The sequence below is a fragment of the Carassius auratus genome, unplaced genomic scaffold (assembly GCF_003368295.1).
Source record: "Carassius auratus strain Wakin unplaced genomic scaffold, ASM336829v1 scaf_tig00217863, whole genome shotgun sequence".
Classification (NCBI taxonomy): Eukaryota; Metazoa; Chordata; class Actinopteri; order Cypriniformes; family Cyprinidae; genus Carassius; species Carassius auratus.
Window position 1 is genome coordinate 1 of NW_020529279.1, and position 7,500 is coordinate 7,500.

General features: G+C 37.6%; 2 non-coding genes across 2 annotated transcripts; both read right to left on the minus strand.

Moving 5' to 3' along the window:
- Positions 1-420: 420 nt before the first annotated feature.
- On the minus strand, positions 421-539 carry LOC113103843 (5S ribosomal RNA). Its single transcript, XR_003291661.1, has one exon. It is a non-coding gene; the product is annotated as a 5S ribosomal RNA (ribosomal RNA).
- Positions 540-7,128: 6,589 nt separating this feature from the next.
- LOC113103839 (5S ribosomal RNA) lies at positions 7,129-7,247 on the minus strand. Its single transcript, XR_003291657.1, has one exon. It is a non-coding gene; the product is annotated as a 5S ribosomal RNA (ribosomal RNA).
- Positions 7,248-7,500: the final 253 nt, after the last annotated feature.

Genomic DNA, 7,500 nt, shown 5'->3' on the forward strand with positions numbered 1-7,500 from the left:
TAAAATTTTAAAGCACCTGGTATTCCCAGGCAGTCTCCCATCCATGTACTAACCAGTCCCAAACCTGCTTATGTTCAGAGATCGGGCATTGACTCTTTTTTTCTTTTTTGCAAGATTATTATATAATTTGTGAAAAATATCCAAAAATTTAAAGCACCTGGTATTCCCAGGCAGTCTCCCATCCATGTACTAACCAGACTTAAACCTGGTTATGATTCAGAGATCGGGCATTGACTCTTTTTTTTGCCAATTTATTATATACTAAGTGAAAAAATTTCCAAAAATTTAAAGCACCTGGTATTCCCAGGCAGTCTCCCATCCATGTACTAACCAGGCCCAAACCTGCTTATATTCAGAGATCGGGCATTGACTCTATTTTTTTGGCAAAATTATTATATACTAAGTGAAAAATTTCCAAAATGCTTAAAGCACCTGGTATTCCCAGGCGGTCTCCCATCCAAGTACTAACCAGGCCCAAACCTGCTTAGATTCCGAGATCAGACGAGATCGGGCATAGCCAGGCTGGTATGGCCGTAAGCGAAGACTGCATGCAAAGAGAATGCTAATTTAAAGATCAGCCAATCTACTCCCAGTAAATTATATAAGTAGGAAAGAAAACCCAAAAGCTTAAAGCACCTGGTATTCCTAGGCGGTCTCTCATCCAAGTACTAACCAGACCTAAACCTGCTAAAATTCAGAGATCGGGCATTGACTCTTTTTTTTTTTTTGCAAGATTATTATATAATTCGTGAAAAATTTCCAAAAAATTTAAAGCACCTGGTATTCCCAGGCAGTCTCCCATCCATGTACTAACCAGGCCCAAACCTGCTTATATTCAGAGATCGGCATTGACTCTATTTTTTGGCAAAATTATTATATACTAAGTGAAAAATTTACAAAAAAGCTTACAGCACCTGGTATTCCCAGGCGGTCTCCCATCCAAGTACTAACCAGGCCCAAACCTGCTTAGCTTCCGAGATCAGACGAGATCGGCATAGCCTTTTTTTTTTTTTATCTTTTTATTTAACTTTCAATTCACAGTTTTCTATTGCATTATTCCATCCGATTGACTTTCATTTCAATACATTTGTATGATTCGTTTTTTCCAATTGATCAACTTAATTTTTCATAATCATACAGCAATAAAAATATAGAACATAAATAAAATACACACAAATATGTTTACATTTACTTAATTGACATCAGCCATTCTCAACCAGATTGTTACTCTTTACCAATTGAAACATATTTCTTCCCCCACATTTTGATGTATGAACTTATTTGTAGTCAAAAAAAACTCTTTCCCCTCTTTATCTCCATACTTACAAATCAACTCTACATCTCTTTGTATCATTGACTTAAACATATCTTTTACTTTTACCTTTCTCCCTTCGAAATGTGCATAGTTCCTTCTTAGCACTACTGCTAGTCTGGCATGACTCAGAACAAAATTAATTAAACAAATGTCAGTTGATTTCCTTTTCCCGAAAGTTCCAAACAAAAACAATTTTCCCCATTCCTCCTCGGTTCTCAACTTTGACACTCCACGTTTTCTAGTAAACAGATTTTTTAAGAAAATCAAAAAAATCCACCAACTCTTCACATCTTAAAAAAGTAATGTAAGAAACTCTCATGGCCATTACCACATACGTCACAAAATGACATTTAACCTCATTATTTATTTTGTTTAACACCACATTTGTGTAAATTCTATTATGTCTTATCAGAAAGTCATTATTCTCACACTCTATACTGTTGTATTTTATGTTTAAGTTTGACCATATTTTCTTCACATCTAAATCTTCAAATACTTTCTTCCACACCTTTTCTGATGCTGGTTCTTTTATAACATCAACTATTATTCTCCCTGTATATATTCTTTACACTCATATTTTTTAATTTGTTTTTCTCAGCATTATCATCCACATACATCTCCGGCATACATTTTTCCACGTTAGATACATATTCACGTTCGATCATATTAGTCCACTGCAAAGGTATACTTGATTTAATTTTCCATATATTTTATTTACTTTCTCTCTGTTCTCCATTCCTTCCAGATCACACACAGTATCATAAATGCAGTTATTTTTTAGAAATCCTGGAATAACTTCATACATAATGTCCTTCACTTGTTTTATACCCCCTTCTATAAATTTACATTCATACAATGTTTTATTTTTATGTTTAATCTTTTCGTTGAGAAATAGTGGTAGATTTTTAATCACCTGTATGTCTTCACATTCATATTCTATTTGGGAAGGAACTGTCTCCATGCCTCTAATACTTCCCGATATATTTCTGGTATTCCTTCTGTCATTGATTGCTTAAAGCCCATATACCATCCATTGTCCCCTATTCCTCCCACATCATCAATATATTTCCTTAAGAATTCCTTCCACCCATAATCCCATAGCCCTCCCATATATTTTTTCACCGTTTTTATTCTCATCGCAGCCCTTTTTATTTCTAGGTCCATCAAGCTTAAGCCTCCTTCCCATCTCTTACCCACCAATGTTTTCTGTGCAATTTTCACACCTTTTCCCTCCCATATAAAATCACATACAATTTTATTCAATTCATTCATCACCCACCTGGCATTTCCATTACACTCATTACATAAACACAAACTGACAACAGCAGGCTATTTACTACTATTACTTTCCCATTTAACTTTAATTTCCTCCCTTTCCATGTTGCACTTACTGTTCTTATTTTATTAATTACCCCAGTCCAGGTCACATCTCTTGCCTCTTTGCTTTCGACCCCTAAATATACCCCTAATACTTTCATATATTTTTCCTCCACTCTTATCCCTACCTCTACTCTCTCTACCTCCCCTATATACATTAATTCAGATTTATCTACATTTATTTTTGCCCCTGATGCCTTCCCAAACATCTTTACTATCTCTAAAACTCTTTTTACACTGTTTCCTTCCCTCACTGTAATTGTAGTGTCATCTGCATATTGGTTTATAGTACACATTCCTCCATATGGCAACTCAATACCAACTACCCTTCTATCCCTCTTGATTAGAGTGGCTAGAGGCTCTACTGAAATTGCATATAATAATGCAGACAGGGGACAGCCCTGTCTCACTGACCTTCCTATCTTAAACCTGTCTGTTAATACTCCATTTATTTTTATGCAACTTTTGCCTTCTCATATAGTCTCTTCACCCACCCTATCATTCTACTTCCAAATCCAAACTTCTCTAATACCTTAAATAAGTATTTGTGTTCTACCCTATCGAATGCTTTATTCCAATCTATCCCTAATACTATTCCTCCCTTCTTATCTCGTTTCATGTACTCTATCACATCCCTAACTGTCCCTATCGTGTCTGCTATATCCTGCCTGGTATGCTGTAACTTTGTGTTGGTTGCACTATACTTCCAATCACTTTTTTCACTCTGTTCGCTAAAACTTTAGTCAGTATTTTATAATCCACATTTAATAGACTGATTGGTCTATAGTTCTCTATATTCAACCTATTCCCCTTCTTATACACCAGAGCTATCACTCCCTCTACCATTCTATCTTGCACCATCCCTGTTCTTTCCATCTCCTTGAACACTTTAACTAAAATCGGTGCTACCTCTTCTCTATATGTTTATACCATTCAATACCAATCCATCACTCCCTGGACTTTTTCCACTTTTCAACCCCCCTATTGCCGCTTCTACTTCCTTCTCATCTATCTCTCTATCACACCACTCTGCATCCTCCTTATTTAGAATATTTTCTACACTTTCTAATACTCCATCTATACTTCTCTCATCCACTTCTCCTCTCTTATATAATTCTCCATAGAATTCTTGAACTCTCTCCAAAATCTCTACATAGTCTTTGGTTGTTTTGCCCTCTTTTGTATTTATTTCATTTATATATGTCTTACTTTGTCTCCTTTTCTCTAGCCCTAAAAAATACCCTGTGCATTTCTCACCTTCTAATGCATATTTTGCCTTGCTTCGTAAAATAGCTCCTCTGCATTTCTCTCTTTCATATTTTTCTAGCGCCATCTTAACCTCTATATATTTTTCCATACTGTATCCTTCTTCATCTTCAGCCTTAACTAACTCCTCTCTCAATCTTTCTCTAAGCATAATTTCCTCCTTCTTCATCTTTCCTCTTCTTTTCTTACTGTATTTTATACTAATTAACTTAATTTGATCCTTTATTTCCTCCCATCTCTCTGCTATTGTACCCTCTAATCCACCGTCTCTTGTATACTCCTCTATCTTCTCTTCTTCCCTATTTAATAGATCCATCATCTGTATCTCATATTCTTCCTCTTCGATATACCCTGCATTCAATATCCACATCCCTCCTCCTACCTCCTCACTCCCTACCTTGATTCTGAACCTTACACTATCGTGATCACTTAAACTATTTACCTGATGTTTTATCCCGTCTATGTATCTAATTATTTCCTCTTCAACTAACACTAAATCTATTCTACTCTGTTTTAATATACCTTCTCTTAACTGCCTTCTAGTAAATTCTCTTTTTTCTGGATTTTCATACCTCCACACATCTATTAAACCCTTTTCTCTCATTATCTCCATCAACATTCCCCTAGACTTTTCCCATCTAAATTTTACCCCCTTTCCCACATCCAATCTGCTACATTTTATATTAAAATCTCCCACTATAATACATTTCCCCACAATCAATCCTTTTAACTCTTTCAAAATTTCCCTCCTGTCCCCTTCTATATTTGGAACATATATATTTATTAATCTAAAATCCATATCTCTATACATGAATTCAACCACCAAGATCCTTCCCCTCTGGTCTTTATACACCTCTCTTATACCTTCTACAATATCTTTTTTAAATAATATTGCCACACCTCTTGCATTTTTTGCACCATTATTATAGTATATGTCCCCTCTCCACTCTTCTCTCATCTCCTTTACTTTATCCTCCTCCCAGTTTGTCTCCTGTATACAGATTATATCACTCCGATAAGTAAATAAAAGTTTTTTCATCTTGTTTTTATCCCTTAACCCATTTATGTTTATTGAAGTTACAGTGGCCATGAGAGTAACCCAGAAGAAAAACTAAACAAAACCAGGAACACATGCACAGTTCATTCATACATCACATACCCGCTCGTGGTTCTTTTATCTGCTCAACCTGTTCTCCGTCCATCTCAGACTTCCTCTTTGAACTCAGTCTTATAATCTTTGTTTTCAGTCCATCTTTCTTTTCACTGTCTCCCTTTTCTCCACCTCTGCTTTCTATCAGTTTCTGTGCAGTATTTTTCTTTGCCTCTTCTTTACCTCTTTCTTTCACATTACTTTCATCTGTCTCCTCCTCTTCTTCGATCACTTCCGACTGCTCCATCTCCTCCTCCTCCTCCTCCTCCTCCTCCTCATCCGCTTCACTGAAACTTTCAGCTGTGTCTCGCCATTCCATTTTGCTTCTTCTCTCACTATCTTCAGCTCCGTCTTTCTCTCCACCGCTCACCACATCAGTTGTTTCCTCCTCTTGCTCCTCTGTCAGAACACTGCTCCTCCTTTCACCTGTTTTTTTACCGTCCACTCGCTCTCTCTCTAATCCCATCCATTCTTCACAATCTCTTGCATAATGGCCTCCACCATTGCACTTGAAGCATTTTAATTCAGGGCACTCTCTAATTATGTGCCCTGGCTTGATACAGAGTCTGCAAACACGTATTTGCCTATCATGGATGACACGAAAATATTCGGTGCCTCTCAGAGTCTCAAACTTTGTGGAGTATGGTAGTGAACATACCTGTTCTGTGAAGCGAACTTTTAAGAAACGTGTCCCATCAACTATATCTGTTCCAGGCCACACCCGGCGTTTGATTGGTGAAAGTGGTCGTACTCCCCACTCCTGTAGCTTGGCGAGTATCTTCTCATCCTCTAAATACACAGGCAGATTGATAAAGGACACCACCATATCATTATTCATTATATCCCTGGCATGCACCATCACTCCTTTCACTCTCACTCCATCCATTAGTTTCCTCTTTGCCTCTTCATCCTTCATTGTGAGCTCATAGACCCTTTCACCTCTCACCCTGCAGCCAATCACTTCTCCACACTCCTTCTTTACTCCTTTCAGTAAATCCATCATTGAAATCTTTTCAGTTCCCTCCACCTCTACTTCCACAGTCAGCTCTTTGTTGTACTTCCCTTTTGATTTTCCTTGCACTGCTCTGCTGTTTTCTTCTCCCTCTTCCCACAAATGTCCTGTGACTTTACTTGAATCCTGTTGCTTTTGGATCTCTGCTTGTTTGACTTCACCTCTTCTTTGCTCCTCCTCTTCATTCCTCCCATTGCTACTTTTTCTCATCATGGTTAGTTCTGTTTCTTTATCTGCAGCCATGCTGTGCATCTGCAGCATGCTACAATGAGAAAAATGTCAAAAAAGTCCCCCAGACAGCCTAAGCTGTCGGGGGAATTTATTAAAGTCAGCAATAACTATCCAGCAACTAATGTCCCAAACAGAAATCAAAACTGAAAACCAGGATATGTAGAAACAGACGGTTAATTTAAACAAACAGAGTTGAGCCTTTCTCTCTGTGCTGCAAGCCTATCACTTCCTGTTGGCTCTCTAGCGCCGCCAGGCTGGTATGTCCGTAAGCGAAGACTGCTGCAAAGAGAATGCTATTTAAAGATCAGCCAATCTACTCGCCAGTACATTATATAAGTAGGAAAGAAAACCCAAAAACTTAAAGCACCTAGTATTCCTAGGCGGTCTCTCATCCAAGTACTAACCAGACCTAAACCTGCTAAAATTTAGAGATCGGGCATTGACTCTATTTTTTGCCAAATTTATTATATACTAAGTGAAAAAATTCCAAAAGCTTTAAGCACCTGGTATTCCTAGGCGGTCTTTCAACCAAGTACTAACCATACATTAACCTGCTAAGATTAAGAGATTGGGCATTGTCTCTTTTTTTTTTTTTTTTTTTTTTGCAAGATTATTATATAATTCGTGAAAAATATCCAAAAATTTAAAGCACCTGGTATTCCCAGGCTGTCTCCCATCCATGTACTAACCTGGCCCAAACCTGCTTATATTCAGAGATCGGGCATTGACTCTATTTTTTGGCAAAATTATTACATACTAAGTCAAAAATTTCCAAAATGCTTACAGCACCTGGTATTCCCAGGCAGTCTCCCATCCAAGTACTAACCAGGCCCAAACCTGCTTAGCTTCCGAGATCAGACGAGATCAGGCATAGCCAGGCTGGTATGGCCGTAAGCGAAGACTGCTGTAAAGAGAATGCTATTTAAAGATCAGCCAATCTACTCGCCAGTACATTATATAAGTAGGAAAGAAAACCCAAAAGCTTAAAGCACCTAGTATTCCTAGGCGGTCTCTCATCCAAGAACTAACCAGACCTAAACCTGCTAAAATTTAGAGATCGGCCATTGACTCTATTTTTTGCCAAATTTATTATATACTAAGTGAAAAAATTCCAAAAGCTTTAAGCACCTGGTATTCCTAGGCGGTCTT